Source organism: Podarcis bocagei (genome assembly GCF_964188305.1).
Source record: "Podarcis bocagei genome assembly, chromosome: 3".
Taxonomy (NCBI): domain Eukaryota; kingdom Metazoa; phylum Chordata; class Lepidosauria; order Squamata; family Lacertidae; genus Podarcis; species Podarcis bocagei.
Genome location: NC_138127.1, coordinates 63,934,667 through 63,953,574, shown reverse-complemented (window position 1 = coordinate 63,953,574; position 18,908 = coordinate 63,934,667). Strand labels below are relative to the sequence as shown.

Below are 18,908 nucleotides of genomic sequence, written 5' to 3'. Positions count from 1 at the left end.
ACACAAAAGCTTATACCCGGAACTATATAGTTGGTCTCTAAGGTGCTATTGGACAATTTATTAATTTTTTAATTTATTTCGACTGCGTCAGACCTACCTGAATCTAGTACCATTTTAATGTGGAGCTTAAAAATCCTGTTCATGAGCACAGCAGTCTCTCATACTGCGCTGTATCTTGACCCATGGATATTGTAATAATTTTGAAAGAGACGTGTCATTCAGTATTTTCTGCTACCTTCTCCAATTCACAATAGATTTTGAATAATGGTGTACACAGATGTAGAGTTGGTCCACAGGTGCCCTTCTAATTGGAGAGAACACTGCAGGCACTGTCACTCCTCCCACGATCACCTCCAACCATACTAGCAATGGATTGTCATTGGCATGTAAAGGTAAAGGGACCCTTGACCATTAGGTCCAGTCGTGGACAACTCTGGGGTTGCGGCACTCATCTCGCTTTATTGGCCGAGGGAGCCGGCGTACAGCTTCCGGGTCATGTGGCCAGCATGACTAAGCCATTCTGGCGAACCAGAGCAGTGCAGAGAAACGCCGTTTATCTTCCCACCAGAGCGGTACCTATTTATCTACTTGCACTCTGACGTGCTTTCGAACTGCTAGGTTGGCAGGAGCAGGGACCAAAAAACAGGAGCTCACCCCATCACAGGGATTCAAACCACCGACCTTCTGATCGGCAAGCCCTAGGCTCTGTGGTTTAACCCACAGCACCACTCGCTGTTAAGGTCATTGGCATGAACTACTAACAAATCATAGTATAGCTGGATTTGTTTGTGTGAAACCGGCAAAATTTTCACTTTGAGAATAAAGTCATGGACCTCAGAACAGCTAATTAAAAATGTACCCTATAATAATGTTGGACTATAATTTGTTAAGCATAACCTAAAACTTCATAAGGTATTTAAAACATTAATCTAAGCATATGTTATAGTTTAGGAAATTAATCTGCAGCTTCAGTTAGCCATTAATGTTAAAAATCAAGATTGTCTGGTGACTGGATACATGTTGAATTTAATTTAAAACACATAATTCAAGGTGTGGGGGTAAGGGACTTAACCAAAATGATACATCAATTTTAAAAAAAAAAAATTTTTTTTATTTTTGCATAATAAAACTTCAGCTTCTAAAATAATTACAATGCATTTTCTTTGTGAATTCAAGGACCACTGACAGGCAGCCATAAATAATGCATAATTGATATAGCAAATATATATATAAAGAAATAAATAATGAAATAATGATTATATAACAATGCAGTCAAATCAGCTGTGCAGCACTGTACACAGAAGTTTGATTACCTAAATCCAAGCTGAATAAAGGACACTTATGAAAACTGGATTTTATTTTCTATACTTTCAGAATTGTTGATATTTCCAGCTACATTAAGATATATCATGAGAAAGTTACGCTCCAGGAACATCAAACAGGTTATATTAATAACAAAAGTCATAAAATTAACTGCTACTAAGAAACCTTGAGGAAGCCACTTATTTGCTCTTAGAAATGCCACATCTAGGTGTTTTATTTTACTCAGGAATATGGTTAGTTGGCAGCATCTGGGAAGCTTTAATTATATTCATGGATTTGCGTAAGTTATCTTCTAGAGCAGTGGTTTCCAACTAATGGTCCGTGGATCCCAGGGGGTCTGCATAACCAACAAAGGAGGTCTGTAGCACCATTCATGTAACAAAAATGACTGTACAAATATCAACATTTCCAAAAGTAAGGGGTCAATAGCTTGACTTTTAAAAAACAGGGGGTCTGCAGTACTTAAGCTAACTGGGAACCACTGTTCCAGAAAAGATTGCTAAGTGTCTTCAAACACCACCAAGTTCAGTTACACTTCCTGGATATATTGAAACTGAAACTGATCAGCATTCTATGATGTCCCCACCACAGACAAGAAACGAACCAGAGCACGGCGAATTAAAATTTCAGTTGTCCCAGAAAATCTCTAAGATGCTGAGAAACCCTTCCTTGATCTCTGTGTGCAAGGGCTGTAACTCTGTTCTTACATTTGGGACTGTGTATTTTACTTATGAAAGTTGTGATATATTTTGGTTCGGGGTTTTTTAAACAAATATTTCAATATCCATATACTTGAAACATTGTAGTTATGTGTTTAGTACAGTAGGCAAAATTATTATTCTTATTGCATTTATATACCACCCTTCTTCTAAAGATCACAGGGCAATAAACTACATAAAAACACAAAATGCATAGCATAATAATAATATAAAAAACCACTTCCTTCCCCAGCCTGGCACAGTCACGTTTAAAAGGCCTTAGACTGTTTAATTAGCCAAAGGCCCAGTTGAAGGGGAAAGATTTTGCCTGGCAACTAAAGATATGTAACAAAGGTACCAGGCGAGCCTCCCTGGGGAGAGCATTCCACAAATGGGGAGCCACCGCAGAAAAGGTCCATTCTCATGCTGCCACCCTCTGGCCTCTCATGGAGGACGGCCTCAGATGATGATCTCCGAGTTCTTGTAGGTTCATATGGGGAGAGGTGGTCCTTGAGATATTGTGGTCCTGAGCTGTTTAAGGCATTAAAACACCAGCACTTTGAACTGGACCTGGAAACTGATTGGCCAGGATTGGTGATATGCGCTAACCGTCTTGCCCCAGTGAGCACCCAAGCCAGCTGAAGTTTACAAACCATCTTTAGTGGTAGCCCCATGTATTGACTACCCATATCTTACTGGTCTCTGGGAAGGTCATGCAAGGCATATCCTTACCTTCCCAGAGCTCAGTAAGCAAGGTTGGAGGCCTTAAAAATTCTTTCTCTAACAGGAAAGCCTGGTGCAGAAAGAGCATTTTGTTTCCTGGGCTCTGGGAAGATCTTGTGGGACCTTCACAAGATCTGTCCACACAAGGTACTGGGTACAACCAAAAGAAATTCAAGCCCAATGTGGGCTGGTTACACATCTTATTTAAATAAGAAAAAATGTGCCTTCAAAGGAACACTCACTGTTATCTCATGCAGTTTTATTTATAGATTAGGTGCAGCCAGAAGCAAAGCAGCTGGTAAGAATGGATTGTCTGCAGGCCGAGTGGCAAAAATTCCATAGATTTCCATGAAGCTCTGTGCTTATTCTACTCTAGTATACCACTTATGTTCATTTCCCTGGAACAAATACAGCACACACAAACCGCACAATAGTTCATCAGTTCATCGTGACTCCCCCAACCCAAATTACAAATGGCAGTGCAAGTAGAACTAGCATCACTTGTCAGAAATTTCCCAATTGAAGGTCTTCAGATCACATGGGGTCTGAAAAGAAGGGTCAGATAGCAGGGGGGCAAAGTAACCATGAACCACCTTAGATTCCTCTGGTATGGTTACACCTGTACTCTCTATACAACAATGCAGCACCAATTCTTCCCCCAACATCTTGCTGCACATACTATACAGTGGTACCTTGGTTTTTGAACAGCTTAGTTCATGAACAACTTGGAAATCAAACACCGCAAACCCGGAAGTAGGTGTGAACTTTTTTCAGAATCCAAACTATTCTGTTTTTAGTGTTACGCTTCCTTTTTCAGTGCCACACTTCCGTTTTGCGTGCCCCTGCTCCTGCTTGCACAGGAGTAGGAGCTGGATCGGGGCAGCTCAGCTGGGGAGCGCCTCTGCTTCCCAAATGAGAGATCCCCACCCCACTGCTGCTTGCATACAAAATACAAAACTACATGTTAATCAGTTGTGGGTGTAACCGCTATGCAATGAAAATACTGTAAGTGGTCCGGTTTGAAAAATCAAACAGCACCTCCTTGGCTTAAACCCCATATCAAAAACGCTTTGCAGTGATGGATATTTTGTCCAACAATAATCTGTGTAGGAAGTCATTGTGATAATACTTGTGATAATACCAAGAGTTCAAAAGCTATCAGTTTCTCCAGTTACCAGTGGCATTCCTTATTTCTGTGATCTATAATCTCTCATTACATAGTTCTAAATGGAATGTTAATCCTATTAGGTAGCAGGAAACATCCAAACAAACACTACGGAGCTTACTAATTTACTTAAATGACACTTTGTCATACTAAAATCTAGTTTACGTCACGAACTAAAACTGATGGGTTTATAAGCAACAGTCTTAAATCTATCACTAAGGTCATAATTTTGTTCTTTTTTCCCATTCCAGCTCATTAATTTGGCAAGTCCAAGCACCAATTTTCAAACAAGAATAGAAATACTCTATAGCAGCTGTGTTCTCTTCTGGAAAAGGTACAAAGAGTTCTTCTTTGGCATGTTAAAAACTATAGTGAATGTGTAACATGAAGTGTCATTTACATCAATTAGGCAAAGTTTTTAGGTCTGCACATAGATAACCCTGCTTATAATGGGTTGGATTCCAAGATGCCATTACTGGAATTCCACTCATGGCCCCATAGACACCACTGGAACCTGCTAATGGAAGAGAGAATTCTCACCAGTTCTCCCTCCTCTATGCTTCTCTACATCTGCAGTGAATGATATCTGAAGCTATTAAAACAACTTAGTAAAAACTGAGCAAACCGTAACAATCAATTAAGGTTTACACATCTTCAACCAACCTTGAGGCACCTTACTAACAATTAAGCATCTTTACATGTTTTTTTTCTGTTCTTGCCTACATGTGTCTGCCATACTGATCTCTGTGGTGGAGATGGAACCATTCTTTCTACTTTCTGAAAACCACTTTTTCTATAAAGACTTTCCTCAACTGCCTGACTTGTTCTACTGCAGCTAATGTTAGTAGTCATTGAAGCAATAGTACTTACATAGAAAGGCTCAGATAAAAGGTACATCTGTACTTCTATACTGTTATTTTATTTCAATGGCAAACCTTCTGAACTGAGACAATGTTGTTTATGCAATACAGTATTAACCTGCAAATTGTTTTTCCAAAGTAGCAATAACAATAATAAAAGGTTAGGATATAATTACTGAAGATTTGATACTGTAATACAAAACAAAATAGCAGTGATGAAAATTCTTTCTTTATTCAGACAAACCTTCCTGTAATGTTGCAACAGAACATTTTATTTATCATTGTCACGTGGTATATTTTTTCAGAGAAATAAATAAATTGGTAACTATTTCATTAGAAAAGGGGGGGGGGAATCCACAACTCTAGCTCATTCTTTCTATTATGATATCCTCCACAAAATCCCTTTGAGATTTGTTTTTTTGTTTTTAGTCTGATGCACTACTGCACCTGCATTGGACATATAGTATATGTTCAGATATAATGCTAAATCATATTTTGGCATTATAAAAACAAGTGGAAGCTGTGGTTGAGTATAGAAAAGGAAGCCATTTAAAGTCTGACATTTGCTTTAGTTTTCAGCTGTAGAATAATTTAAAACTCTTGAGTTCCCAAAAAGGGAGGGAAAGCCAAACTGAGATAATTAAAACTTAATATAAACCATAGCCTTCATATTATCAACATATAAGCAAGACAGTTTATATGAATTACGTAAGCACAGGTATGGCATCACAAATTATATACAAGTCCTCAGATTCCATAAAGATGCATTTTTCTGCATGATTTCTTCTTTGAACTGCTGCAATTGAATTACACTCACCAACTGAGCAGAACATTCTGGAGTGTGACCCAAGAATTCAGGCTGCATCATCTACACGCCATTATCACTGCAACCTCTTGACACAAAGGCATTTAGATGCCAAACACTCACAGCATGCTTTGAAGGCAGTCACTAGACACTGCATAATACAAACTGGAGAGTGAGGTTATATAAAGGAACAATTAGGAAAGCATGAACCAGGGAAGAGTACTACAGGAAATAAAGTAAACTGTCATTGTTACAACATATTACTTGGTATGTGTATCAGCTAGATTTAAGGTAATGTAGCAAATTGTACATTAATATAAGCTGCTTCATCCAATAGGCTTATGGTTGAAAAATAAATTTTCTTAAGAGTCCACAAGTAAAGATTAACATTAAGTTCTACTATTATGCCCTTTTTATTATCATAGCTAGCTGTCAGTAACTTATTGAACCAGCAACAAGAGTCATAGTATAATAGATTCAGTTGTCTTCATGGAGGCTATAAATTTACTTTTTCTGCTTTTGTTTAATGCACGTTGCAATGATAATGTTGATTAACTATATACTGCTTTTTGTCCCAAAGGTCCCAAAAGCAGTAATTATCATATTAATACCAAAAAATATGATAATATCACGAAATACCAACACATACAGTGAATACATAACCATGAGCAGCATTCTTGCTTTCACTAAATGCTTCTCCCCAACATTCCATCTTTCCCTTGAAAGCCAGATTAACTGTCACATGTGCACAAGGCCATCCACAATAAAGGGATAGTTGCCTTTGGTGTCTCTGCCCCTTCAGGGCTGCCCCACTGGAACTGCCCCACTGGCAGCAATCCCCCATCAACGGCTGCCTTCAAATAAACCTGTTTCTGTTTGGAAATCAGCTACAGCCGTGGCTATATCAAAATGATTTTTTAAAAATCCAAAATACTGCACTACTTTAAACAGTTGCATGGGCCTTCCAGGCTCATTTTGAAGCGGTCAAAATGTTTAGTTTGCCATTACCCATGATTAGCACACTTATTGGACACTTCTGTCAAAGGACTTCCACATAGGTCATATATTTGTGAGGAAACTGCAAGAATGAAGGAAGAGTTGGATGGTATTTATTTAAGTTTATACTTTGCTTTTTCCAGATGTTCAAGCCAGCTCACAATGTAAGTTAAAACAACTGTCAAAACGTATACAAAGTTGTTGTTTCCATTTGGTTTATTAGCTGATGCCCTCTTTTATTTTATTTTTTTTTTAAGGCAGATGATATTTCTCTCACTTTCAATTACTGCTGGTTCAGTAATTACAGTTTTACATGCTGGTCAAAAATTAATTAAACCACACAGAGCTAGCCCTACAGGGCATAAGTCTAACTGGATTGCAGTCTCTCTGTGTAGCATTTCAAATCTGGAACTAGAATTATATATAACCAAGCAGCTCCTGTGTGAGGATTCTCAAAAGGTTTCCACCTACTTCTTTTTTTAAGCTACAACATTTGACCACATGTAATATAAGATGATAGTTAATTTCTAAGTATGTGTAAAACAGAATATAAGGTATAGCCAGTGCTTTTTTTTCTGGGGGTACACAGGGGTACGCATACCCCTAAACATTTTGTGAAACTAACTTTGGCCTCACTGAGGGACAGTATTTCAATATGAGTAGGAAATGAGAGTACCCTTAAATATTTTTTAGGGGGAAAAAGTACTCGGTATAGCCACTAGTTATGTGGACCAGTAATACCGGGGGGAAATGAATATCTGCTTAAGGCTGTGTTCATTTAATCAACACTTCACAGACTGAATTCTGCCCAGTGTTTTGACATGAATAAGGGAAGCACTCTTCATACAAACCTCCATGAGAGTAAGTACCTTGAAGCTTTGGATCATGACATGAACAGTTTAATTATCAAATGTTTAAACCATTTCCCCACGAGATCATAGCCCAAGTGGTTCATGAAAAGCAAATAAAATTGCTGAGGCTTGAAAACAGCCAAGCACAACAGAACACTTTAAAGCACAGAAACAGCCAAATCCACACATTCTTCATTTGCTGCAAGAAATTTAAAACAAAACAGTTTCAGTATTTTCACACAGTAATCTGAGAGCTTTAAGAAGCTATCAGATCAATCCTATGCCGACTATACACTGAGACCACAAATATGCTACCACTATGTCAGTGGAAAAGCTGCAATGTTGTGCCTCTGAATACCAGTTTCTCTCTTCTGCAGTGACCAAAGGCAGATTCTCACATACTCCATATCAAGCCCATTTGTGTGCCGGCAACCAAGGAGTACCTGATTCAATGGACCACATTCTTTAGATTGCTCTTTACACAGCAGACCTCGCCTACTGATGCTGAGCAAAAGTTGGACCTCCACCTACAAATCCGAGAAGTCAAATGAGGTTTCTCCTGGCAGATTGGGACAAAGATATCACTGCCTTAGTAACTTCCTTTTTAGCCACAATTTCACCTGAAAGGTTTCCCAACAAACTATCCTTTTGGGGGACAGACATGGCGAAGCAGAATATCTAAGTTCACACGATCACAGGGTGACCTTATTACCATGGACAGCTTCACCCTCGTCCTTTTAATTATCCCAGTGACTTGAAATGTTTTATATTGTGATGCCAATAAAGGTATTCAATTTGATCCGAATACCAGTTTCTGGAAATCAGAGGTGGGCAGAATGCTGTTGCACTCCTGTCCAGCTTGCAGGCTTCTGGTAAGCCACTGTGATAACAGGATGCTGGACTAGATGGGCCAATGTATCTCAATTTAACAATTTCCGGAGGTGCCATCACAGACATAAACTGGTTCACTGCAACCTCAGTAAGATCCATAGCATGAAAACAAAATATAAGGATTCAATACTTAGACTAGTTATTTTCTTCAAAGTAGGTCAGCGCCCACTTAAATGGTAATAAAGCTTTTCAGACAGATTTGGTGCAAGCAGCTCCATTAAAAATGCCCCCAGGATTCCTAGCTCTGTACAAATTTTGGATACGAACTTCTTTGTAGATTAGGTATCTTGGTCTCAAACCTGACTTGAGAATTTACATTGGAAGAGAGGGCCAAGGATGCAGGCCATATATTAGTAAAGTGAAGAGGGGGTAATGTGTCAGGAGTCACCAGAGTTTGTAATAAAATGCACACAATTTACTATTTCAAAAGCTTGTTTATAATATCAGGATACACAATGGATTCTAAAACAGAATCAGTGCAGTATTCATGCAGTATGTTAATATGAGTGACCAATGCTCCTAGCCACTGTATTTTATAATATACGGTACTGCTCTTGGACCACAATTTTCATGTAGTTGTTAAGTACTAACTGTAACAGCCTGACCAAACTGCGGGAGGCGGTGGAAGACAGGAGTGCCTGGCGTGCTCTGGTCCATGGGGTCACGAAGAGTCGGACACGACTAAACGACTAAACAACAACAACTGTAACAGGGGCTTGTCCTGTACCCACTTATCTCTTTAAAATTGCTTGGTCTCCCCAGTCATCCATCATCTGTACCTAAGGAATTAAGTCCTTTTTTCTGCCAGAAGCTGAGGAAAGCCTGTACTTTGCAGCTTGACAGCTTCCATCTCTGGCCTACTACCACTTTGTTTCCAGTCTCTAGTCCCTGGGCACTTTCCTGGCCACATGACTGTCTTACGAGTGGCTTGTTAATTTCAACATGTCAATCAATGCTCACTTGGGTCCTGGTCTGTAAAGTTGGACTGTTGCCAAAAAGTCCTTTGTCCCTCAGCATCCCTCTTTTTTAGTTTGACCATCTATGTTCCTACGTAATGTGTGAGAAACCCTGAAGCCTGATTGTAAGTAGCTGTAATAAGATACTTGTGGCTAAGATCGAGTGTAGTAAGTAGAAATAACAGATGTGAACTAAAATGTTCTCTTTAAAAGTTTCTTGAAGCAACACCCTGCCTCATGGGTTGTCCTCTTACCATCATTTCTATTCTGAATAACTTCGTAAAACTGGTGTTGTGGTCTTGAGGGCTTCCCTGCCTCCTCCACCCAGTATGTGAACATTTTGAAAATACTGCTAATGCAAATGCAAACATCATCCTTCATTCATATATCCATATTGCCAGTGGGTGGGGTATTTAGTGTTTGGGGGGGGGGGCTGTCAAATTCTACATGTGTTTGAGGGAAGTAGGCAGCATTTACTCTCAAATCTCAGTCATGCAAAGAACACAAGTACCTTGGACAGCTCCAATGGACCCTGTTTCAATACCTACAGGAGAAGTTGTCTCTGCTGTGAGTCAGAGACAAATGAAGCCTTATGTAACCAGGCCTGAGGTGCGATAGGCTCTGCCTCCCTAGGAGGAGCTGGCTGGCTGGGTAAAGCCTCTTGCCTTATTTTGTAACCTTTGGCTTCTATGAATCAGGGAAGACAAAGCTACTGTAAGGGATTCATTCTCCAAGTTAGGGTGGTAGGGCTGTGTCGAAATGGGATAAACCCATGTGTGATACAGTATATAATCTACATAGCTGCAGACAGAGCTGTTATTGATTAACTTACAGTGATATAGAGCTCTTAACACTTTAAAAATGCACATGGGGTAGCATTAGCATGCTGGAGTGAGGCAACTGGAATAAAACTATTGTTTTTGGCACAGTCACAATTTCTAATAAAACTGGAAATGCACAATCAAATTATTGTGATTAAAAGACCCAACTAAATCCCTATAATTTGTTTGATTTCCTGAAGCAGCAGCGGATACGTTATCTATGGCCATTTTAATCAAACTAGCATAACTGCAGTGCTTAGTGAGTTTGGCTTGGGTCCTAAATTGCTCCCACAGGCAGGAGTATCCTATATCAATCTGAGAATCTCTCTTCATGATTCAGTGGCAAACCATCACCTTTCTTTTAATGCCAGTTACGTTATTTGACTTATTCGCAACTCACACCATTGACAAAGGAAAATTCCCAGGGCAGCATTTTCTTCTGTGCTAGTGATAGAAATGCACTACTCTTCCGTGTACTTTGTCTAATGACAGAGCTTTATTGGGCTGAAAAGGCTAGTACTGCAGATAACTGAGCAAGTAACCTTTTTTCTAAAGGAAAAGGACACTGAATGGAACAGTCATCTGGATCTCATGTTTCCATTTCAGAATATAAGAACTTGGCTGTTATAATTCTAAAGAGAGTCTTCAAAATGTGAGCCAACTAATCAAAGCACAGCTGCCTGCAGAATTCTACGTTAGGTCATGAACTTACTTTTACAATGAATGCTTTACCAAGACACTAATTCCAACACCAAAACATTTCATTATTTACCCCCTCCATGTCTGATACCCTCCTTAAATAAATTGAGTTGGATCCAAAGAAGCATGAGCCAACCAATTAAGCCATGTTCTTCTGCAAATTTGCACAGCCAATAAGCAGAACACTTTGTGCAACAAACTTCATCATGGCAGATGAAGGGATAGTGCAACTATATACAGTGGTACCCCGCAAGACGAATGCCTCGCAAGACGGAAAACCCGCAAGACGAAAGGGTTTTCTGTTTTGGAGGCGCTTCGCAAGACGAATTTCCCTATGGGCTTGCATCGCAAGACGAAAGCCCATAGGGAAATGCTGGCGGTCGGGAGCAAAGACTTTCGCCCACAGCCGGTCTTCAGAAGAGGATCTCTTCTGAAGGCCGGCGGGGGGCAAAAGTCTTTGCTCCCCCCGCCTGCCTTCCCCCCCGCCTGCTGGGGGGCGGGAGCGAAGCGTTCGCTGCCGACCCCCAGCATTTTAAAATCTCCAAGGGACAGCAGAGAAGTCTCTGTCCCGGGGAGATTTTAAAATGCTGGGGGTCGGGAGCGAAGCGTTAGCTGCCGACCCCCAGCATTTTAAAATCTCCCCCTGTCCCGAGAAGGTTTTAAAATGCTGGGGGTCGGGAGCGAAGCGCTGCCGACCCCCAGCATTTTAAAATCTCCCCGTGTCCCGGGGAGGTTTTAAAATGCTGGGGGTCGGGAGCGAAGCGCTGCCGACCCCCAGCATTTTAAAATCTCCCCGTGTCCCGGGAAGGTTTTAAAATGCTGGGGGTCGGCAGCGCTTCGCTCCCGACCCCCAGCATTTTAAAACGCTGTTCCGAAGGGGGGGCGGGGACACCTGCCCCAGCCGCCCCACTTCGGAAAGCTGTTCCGAAGTGGGGAGGGGGGGCGGGGACACCTGCCCCAGCCGCCCCACTTCGGAAAGCTGTTCCGAAGTGGGGCGGGGGGGCGGGGACACCTGCCCCAGCCGCCCCACTTCGGAAAGCTGTTCCGAAGTGGGGAGGGGGGGCGGGGACACCTGCCCCAGCCGCCCCACTTCGGAAAGCTGTTCCGAAGTGGGGCGGGGGGCGGGAACACCTTCTGAAGGCGGGCAGGGGGCGAAAGTCTTTGTCCCCCCTGCCTGCCTTCCCAGGGGCTTTTAAATCGCCCCGGACAGCGGAGAAGTCCTCCGCTGTCCGGGGCGATTTTAAAATGCCGCCCGCCAGCATTTTAAGATCGCCCCGGACAGCGGAGAAGTCCTCCGCTGTCCCAGGGTTTTTTAAAATGCTGGGGGTGGGAAGAAAAGCCCTTGTCCCCCCCAGCCTTCAGAAGAGGTCCGGGGACAGAGTGTCCCCGGACCTGGTCTGAAGGCGGTTTCCCTAGGAACGCATTAATTGATTTTCAATGCATTCCTATGGGAAACCGTGCATCGCAAGACGAAAAAACCGCAAGACGAAGAGACTTGCGGAACAAATTAATTTCGTCTTGCGAGGCACCACTGTATCTGCATAGGACATGCATGTGGTTCCCCATTGCAAAGCCAAAACAGAAGACAGCAGGCACCCAAGCCATTAAGACTTACTTTACACATGTGTATAAAGATATAAACTATAAATGCCACATCCCACCCATTTTTGGCTCTGTCTCCACTCACCACTAGCTTGTGGCTCAGTACATCCATTTTAAAAAGTTGAACCAAAACCTGCTGCAACCACTTCATGCAAATATGCTTCAGTGCAGTAGAGTCGGACAATATCTGATTTTCAACATCATGGTATATCACCAGCTAAATTATCACAGTATCTCAATATATCACTATATATCTACTGCAACGGTTGGCCTTACCGAGCCTCCTCACAGCAGCAGAGGTCCCGCCGTACCTCCGCGTGGCAGTGAAGGGTGCATCACACTTCCCCACAGCAGCAGAGGGTCCCGCCGTACCCACACACAAACAGTGGCGGATGCACCATGGTTCCCCGCAGCAGCAGAGGGCTTTGCCATGTTTCCCACGGCAGCAGAGGGTCCCACCGTACCGCCCCACGGTAACAAGCCAAAAGATAGTCTCCTTTAAATAAATTAAACAAATTTTTAAAAACCATTCCTTTTTGATATGGAGGAAAGCTATTTAGGGGGAACTAACAACATAAAAACCCTTCCTCCTGTTTTTTTCACGGGTGGGGGTGAGTGTGAGAAAAGAAATGAGCTTTCAAATTCTTTGTTTACCTTCTTTCTTTACTTTGCTGGTAGATCTTTGATTGTCCAGGGGGGGGGGTTTCCTCCTGGACTCTGCATAATTAGCTGAGCCCTAAGTGGAAGGATACTGGTAAAGAGTTTGCTGGTTTGTGTAAGGGCTTATCATCACTTCTTATTGGTTAGGAGGGAAAACAAAGCTGAAGATACCATGCTTGCAAATTATCTGCAAAGTATCTGTAAAGTATCTGGTCAGCTGAGCGACCCCCTGGGAAACTGTTAAGTATCCACCTTTTGTTTACCTTGTTGAAACACTTTATCACAATGTTATTTCAAAACAGGTATTCAATGGTATGGCGATTTATCACACAGCCCTACAGTGTAATTCAGCTTTTCAGCAGGTTGTTGTTGTTGTGTCCGACTCTTCGTGACCTCATGGACCAGAGCACGCCAGGCACTTCTGTCTTCCACTGCCTCCCGCAGTTTGGTCAAACTCATGCTGGTAGATTCGAGAACACTATCCAACCATCACGTCCTCTGTCGTCCCCTTCTCCTTGTGCCCTCCATCTTTCCCAACATCAGGGTCTTTTCCAGGGAGTCTTCTCTTCTCATGAGGTGGCCAAAGTATTGGAGCCTCAGCTTCATGATCTGTCCTTCCAGTGAGAAGCAGGTACCATGTTACAAAACTTACATGTGAATAGGGTCAGGGCAGCAACTATTTTATCAGTTGGAATTTATAAGAATCTTAGATTATGGGATATCTAAAATGTTCTATGGCAATAAATATTATGGCATGTCCTCGAAGGAGGACTTTCAAACCCAAATATGCACATGTGAAAGTTAATCCTTATCCTTGTCATTATGCAATAAAGAAAGCAAGGTCATTATTTGTCATGCTTTTTAAATCAGTTAACAAGCCTGACAGAATTAAAAATTTGTCTGTAATCACCTTTTCATTTGCCCCAATGTCATAAACCATTGAGACAAGCTCCTTTGTAAATGCTGCTGAAAAATTAAGCATTCTGTGATACAAAAGGTCCAACTCCTCCATCTTAGCTAAATGTTAGTTAACTTAAAATAAAGCAAGCTAAAAAAAAGTGCAATTGCACAATTTATTTATTTTACTTGTAGCATGCCTGCTGTTACACATTCTTCTCAGCCAGCACTATGAAAACTACCAAAAGCCCACCTAATTCTTTCCATGTGTCAGAATTTAAATTAATATATTAATATGCAAGTGTCAGGTCATCCACACTATTTCATGATAAAACTGCAACCTAAAGGTTTTATCAAATGGTTGTTGTTGTTTTTCCAGCTCTTGACTGCACTGATTCGAGGTCAACACAGATCATGGTGAATCACCTCTAATCTAGATCACAGACTATGGGCATCATGATATCCAAATAAGTGGTACAGTCATTACAGGGGAAGGATACAAAACCCCTACAGTGCCACTTAATTTCTCATCCTTCTGTTAAGATAATCATAAACTGTACTGTAAGTAGTAACAGCAGATTATGATTCTCCTGAAACCTATAAAAAACCCCCACACATTACTATGATAGCCCAACACCTTTCATGTAGTAGCATCAGCTGTTATGTACTAGTTACTGTAAACACACAGTACAAAGTAACACTCTTCTCTCTATATCTTTTCCTGTCCCCCACAAGATTTTAATCAAGACCATCTTCAACGATTTAATTTACTGAGTGCTATTAAGGACTATTTTAGAAAACGTTTGTGCCACTATGACATATTTTGGATTAAACAGCGATACAGAATTCAGCTTGCCTTTTATCAGACGCTTGCTACCTTCTTTTCCTTGTAAATGACATTCAATGCACCTTCAACAGACTATTATTCTATTACCTTTTGTTGTTGCTGCAGGATTCTCTCTCATTAGTCATTTTGACTTCTAACACACCACTGTCATGGAAAGTTCACTTAACAACTGAGATAACATTTCACAGCATATGTAGATAATGTCTTTTCTATTTGACAGCCTGGAAGCTGTCCAGAAGAGCTCTTGTTCTTTTTAAACACTGTTTAGATAATAGTGGGTATAAGATGGCAAAGCTATTAAGTTACCAGAGGAGTCTTTCCAGACTATTGCTTCCCTGTGCAATAAGTACACAGTTATTACCCAGTTGCTGATTGAGTGCCAAAAGTCTTTACCCAACCTAGTGCATCTATTATTGAAGTATTGTTTTTATCCAGCACTCAGTGCAGCATTTTATATAAGATACTTTTATTCCTAATGCATCAAAGAGTGCAATATTTTGTTTGAGGAACAATGCAGTTTCCCCATTCCAATATAGCAGAGATTGCAAAAACAAGTGTTGTGTACTATGTTGTACACAGATAAGGCTATCAACGGTTATTAGCCATGATAGTTGCATACTACCTCCACTGTTGGAGGCAGTATGCTTCTGAATACCAGTTGCTTGGGAACACGAGGGGGAGAGTGGTGTTCTGCTCATTTCCTGCTTGCAGAGTTCCCATAGGCATCTGGTTGGCTTTTGTGGGAACAAGATGCTGGACTAAATGGGCCTTTCTAATGAAGCTGGGCTCTTCTTCTTCTTCTTATGTACATCACTGTGGAATCTTCCAATGAAGGTGGTTAAGAAATATTTTAAATAAGTAAATAAAATGTATCACTGTAAGTTAACCCTGAATCTCTTAACAACTAGAATCCCAAGTCTCCCTGGTATCTCCAGCAAAATAACCCTTTTGTGCTACCCCACATAGCTACAGACACACTTCTCTGCCCTCCATTATCATTACTAAAGTTTAGTACAGTGGTCTTGAAACTTATGTGATGGTTTGGTACTCAGGGTCCACGCACAAAAGCAAGAAACACATCCTATTATATCCTCTAATTTAATCCACTACTCAGTACTATACTTGGCAAGAGATAAAACCCACATGTGTTAAGCCAAACAGGTAAGCAGTTAATGGGCAACAGTTCTGAATGCACATTTGCAAACCAAACACAGAACCATGAAGGAAGGCTGTTATTCATGTGAACAGGACAGGATTGAATAAATTGTCCAGCTATCTCAGTACTGCCAACACTCATTGGTTGTTCTTCTCTAGGGTTGCAGGTTGGAGATTTTACCAGCCATACCAGGATCTTTGCATGCAAAGCATGTGCCCTTCCACTGACTTACAACCCTTCCCCTACTACCAAACAATGCATGGGAAAATGGGAGCATGCCAGCTGGTCCCACTAGGTACTTTAAGCATGCAGCATATTGTACAAGCATAGGCTCTGTATGTGCAGCCAGGGACCCTGGTCTCCCTGACCTCTAGAACACAGCTACAGTTTCGCACATGTGTAGGGTGTTGTTTTTTTCCAGAAGTGATGCTGTACAAGCCTTTATGCAATTAAGAACACACAAAAATACATGAGAGCAGTTTAATTTCATACACATTTCTGGGTAGCAGACACCATAAATACAATTGATACTGCACTTTACGACCGCAAAACATGAATTATAGCAGAGCACAATGCCCCAAGGTCGTCAACTGAAGCACTAAGAGCACTTGGCAAAGATGGAGCCACAATCAAATATTCTGCACTCATTTGTAATGGCAACCTTCATTTTGCTGATCTCGCTATGGTCTGCGAATAATCAAGAGTTTGTTTTGTTTTCTCATTACCAATGAGATAGCTTGAGGACACATGTTTTCAGTTCCCAACACTCTTTCTACTACTCCTCTCACAAGGAAAACAGAAATCTGAGCAGAGTTTTAGGTATCATTTGAATTTTGTACAATGCATTTTTGTAGAAACAATGCTCCAACAAGCATTTCCCTCTGAAGTGATGACTTCCTTATTTCACCCAAGCAACTTTTTCCACACAAACAACCCCCCCACAAATATGTGGTGCTAAAATCACAGAAAGCATTCTCCAACCCCAAAATGAAGCCATCAAGAATGAGCCCAATTCAGCCTCAACATTGTGTACAATGGAAAAGCCGCTTTCCTTTGCCTGTGTTCAAGCAAGACTGTAAAATCACAAAATACACCCATTTAATACAACAATGAATAATAAAACCACAAATTAAAAATCTTGAACCTCTGAGAAGTGCAGCCCTCCACCTAGCTCCTTCCATCCCACATAGTTATTAAATTTTCCACCCCAGATACAGTTGTTAAATCCAGGCCACACATCACAAATATTGAGGGAACAGAGTGGAACAGAGAGGCAGCTGTTAAATTGCTGCATACCTGTCCTGGAGAGAGGAGGTGGGGAGGGAAGGAAAATAATGGCTGTCAAATATGTTATAGCATTAAATTATCCCAAGCAGCAGGGCCCTTGCGTAATAGTGCTATACTTCAGAGATTACTCCCATTTCACTAGTAGATTGAGCTAAGTTTTTGTTATATGCTAGTTTGAGCCATTATTATGTACCGAGCTCATCACTCCAAGTCAAATCCTAGCCTGCTTTAAGACATTTAATGAAATAGCAGGGTTTCTCATGTGCTGCTCTGGAGGAGACCGAATTCTAAAGGGGTCATTTTCTTCCTTTTACTATTTAATGCTTATTTCCCTCTCCCACTCTAGATCTCACCAGAATTTCAACTGCTGCAATCCCCCAAAAAGGCAGCCTACTCAATACTGCCAGCAGTGATTCAGCTGGAACTGTACTGCAGTGATCTGCAGTCTGTTTCATCAAATATTCAATAAAAGCAAGCTCTCAAAGCCAAATACAGATCTTATTTGATTTGAAGCCCCCCCTCCCCCGCACACATATACACCAGCTATCTCCCATTTCTTTATTCGTAATATCAACTTAAAATTCCAGTACTAGTTTTCTTTTAAGCCAGGGGACAGGTGGAGACAACACCTGTAAACACACATTTTTGTAACTAAAGCTATATCCCACTGCAGGCCAGTTTTCATTCAACCCCACCAGACAGAATAAAGTCTGGACGTGAGAAACTCAAAAACTTTAATTCACTAGTGATTCCTTACTGCAAAACAGAAAAGCAGCAGAATTTGTATGAGCTAATGCTTGCTTCTGCATTGCAGCTGAATTCAGCTGATATTGGCCTTACTGAAGATTTATTAGGGGGATGCTGCCTGGAATAATAAACCAAAAAAGCAAACAGTATCAAATTTAGTCTGACTTAATAATTGACACATTTAGGTTGTGAAAAAGAGAAAGCAAGTATTTAAAGTTGTGGGCAGCAATGCCTTCACCCAATGATTTCTTTCCCCATGCTGATCTCCAAGGCAGTGAAGCCATCATCTGCATACAAACATGAGAACGGGCCTTTTCTGTGGTGGCTCCCTGCTCTTCCCAGGGAGGCTCATCTGGCACCTTCATTACATACATTTAGGCACAAGGCAGAAACATTCCTCTTCTCCCACGTCTTAGGCTAATTAAAAAATCTATGGCCTTTTAAACTTCAGGGGGGGGAGCAGTATTGATTTTGTTTGTTACTATGGTACGTATTTTCATGCTTTTATATTGTAAACCACCCCATGATCCTTGGATTGATGATGATGATGATGATAATGATAATAATAATAATGATAATAATAATAATAATAATAATAATAATAACAACAACAACAATAATACAAACAGCAGCAGCTTCTGCACAAAAGCTGCCTGAACTATTTCTGCCACAAAAGAACCATGGCTTCTGATTGCAAATCACAAGCTGGTTTGAGAAAAGCCCCTCAATGGGTGAAGGAAGTGCCTGACCCCCACCAAAAAAATAAAAAATCATTATTGTCACAGCCGCTCTCACCTTCTCATCTTGCATTTTTTGACACCAACTCAAAAACAAATTAATTCAGTCTGCCAGTTTAACACTGAGAATTGCTAAAGCAAAAGGGAGGGAGCCCAGAAAACATCCATACTACTGGCTGTTCTGCAT

The 18,908-nt window shown here is 41.1% G+C and overlaps 1 protein-coding gene and 1 long non-coding RNA gene across 21 annotated transcripts in view; one reads left to right on the top strand and one right to left on the bottom strand.

Moving 5' to 3' along the window:
* The window catches only part of RYR2 (ryanodine receptor 2), a 246,048-nt gene that overhangs the window by 211,090 nt on the left and 16,050 nt on the right, over positions 1–18,908 (bottom strand). The gene's annotated exons all lie outside the window — the stretch shown is intronic.
* LOC308584561 lies at positions 5,668–17,658 on the top strand. Of its 3 annotated transcripts, none has more exons than XR_014006919.1 (4): positions 5,668–5,841; positions 6,620–6,734; positions 7,367–7,431; positions 17,584–17,658. It is a non-coding gene; the product is annotated as an uncharacterized lncRNA (long non-coding RNA). The 3 variants fall into 3 exon arrangements; XR_014006920.1 differs by lacking the exon at positions 17,584–17,658 and adding an exon at positions 10,696–10,858; XR_014006921.1 differs by lacking the exon at positions 17,584–17,658 and adding an exon at positions 7,799–7,978.